The sequence below is a fragment of the Bison bison genome, unplaced genomic scaffold (assembly GCF_000754665.1).
Source record: "Bison bison bison isolate TAMUID 2011002044 unplaced genomic scaffold, Bison_UMD1.0 scf7180017864080, whole genome shotgun sequence".
Classification (NCBI taxonomy): Eukaryota; Metazoa; Chordata; class Mammalia; order Artiodactyla; family Bovidae; genus Bison; species Bison bison.
This window is the reverse complement of record NW_011494652.1, coordinates 4,109,210-4,110,896: the sequence shown is the minus strand read 5'-3', so window position 1 is coordinate 4,110,896 and position 1,687 is coordinate 4,109,210. Positions and strand designations below refer to the sequence as shown.

The following is a 1,687-nucleotide window of genomic DNA, read 5'->3' as shown; positions in this document are numbered from 1 at the left end:
TCCATGGCCCGACCCGCGGGAGGACTCGCCCGGGAGTCCGGCAAGGGGCCGGCACTTCCTCCCGGCGCCGGGACCTGCCGCGCCCCGCCCCCGGGGCACCTCCTGCCCTAGGGGAGGCCCTGCGCGGCTGGAGGCGTGGCCGGCAAGGGTGTGTGTGTGTGTGTGTGTGTCTGTATGTGTCTGCGTGTCCGTTGTGTCTATTTCTATGTCTCTGTGCGTGTCTGTGTGTGTAGGGGAGCACTCACGTGTCCCTCAGTGGCCTCAGGGATGGGAGGTGATAGTTCGAATCCCCACTCTGCCACTTCCCTGTGTTGTGACTCTGGAGATTAACTCCACTTCTCTGTGACTCTGTTTCCTCACCTGTAAACCAGGGATTAAAAAGCAGAGACATCACTTTGCTGACAAAGGTCTGTCTAGTCAAAGCTACTGTTTTTCCAGTAGTCCTGAATGGATGTGAGAGTTGGACGTAAAGAAGGCTGAGGAGGGAAGAACTGATGCTTTTGAGCTCTGGTGTTGGAGAAGACTGCTGAGAGTCCCTTGGATTACAAGGAGATCAAACCAGTCCATCCTAAAGGAAATCAGTCCTGAATATTCATTGGAAGGGCTGATGCTGAAGTTGAAACTCCAATACTTTGGCCACCTGATGTGAAAGACCCTGATGCTAGGAAAGATTGAAGGCAGGAGGAGAAGGGGATGACAGAGGATGAGATGGTTGGATGGCATCACCGATGCGATGGACATGAGTTTGAGCAAGTTCCGGGAGTTGGTGAAAGACCAGGAAACCTGGCATGCTGCAATCCATGTGGTTGCAAAGAGTTGGACATGACTGAGCGACAGAACAACAACAAACCAGGGGATACTCAGCTCAAAGGGTTCAAAGGGCTATTTCGGGATTCCTGGCTTAATGCAAAGCCTTAGGAAGGTGCAGGACCATAACAAGCTCCCCTCAGCCTTCCCACTGTCATCCCTATCCCATCTCCAGGCCCCATCTGATGTGTTTGCAGGTCACCAAAGAGCCCCCCAAGGATTCCCTGGTGGCTCAGTTGGTAAAGAATCTTCCTGCAATGCAGGAGACAAGGGTTCAATCCTTGGGTCAGGAAGATCCCCTGGAATCTTGGCAATGCCAAGGAAATGGCAACCCAATCCAGTATTCTTGCCTGGAAAATTCCATGGACAAAGGAGCCTGGTGGGCTACTGTCCATGGGGTCCCAAAGAGTCGGACATGACTGAGCGACTAACATTTCACTTCAAAGAGTCCCCACAGCACCCGGGAGAAGCTCCCAACAGAGGCCTTGGCAGCCCACACCCACCTCCCACTCACCCTGAGCTTCCTTTTGCAGGGTCATTGGGAGACAGAAGGTTGTGGGGGCTGCTGGACTGTAGTAGGGTGACCACCCCCAGCACCACACTGTAGCAGGGTTCAGAGCCTCCTGCCCACTTCTGACTGGACACTGGGTCCGGGGCTTCAGTGAGAGCCCAGGAAATTTCTGCTTTGCTGGAGGTGACACTCCACAGCTCTGGATATCTGCCTGGTTAGAAATATCTGGGAAGCTTTTAAAAATATTGGTTCCAGGATAGTCTCTTCAACAGATGGTGTTGGGAAAACTGGATAACTACATGCTCAAAATGAAATTGGACCTCCCTCTGAAGGTGCTCACAGAAATTAACTTGAAATGGATTAAAGACA

The 1,687-nt window shown here is 52.6% G+C and overlaps 1 protein-coding gene across 1 annotated transcript in view; it reads right to left on the bottom strand.

Annotated features, from left to right (window-relative positions):
• UNC93B1 (unc-93 homolog B1 (C. elegans)) overlaps window positions 1-1,687 on the bottom strand; it is a 21,421-nt gene that overhangs the window by 10,388 nt on the left and 9,346 nt on the right. The gene's annotated exons all lie outside the window — the stretch shown is intronic.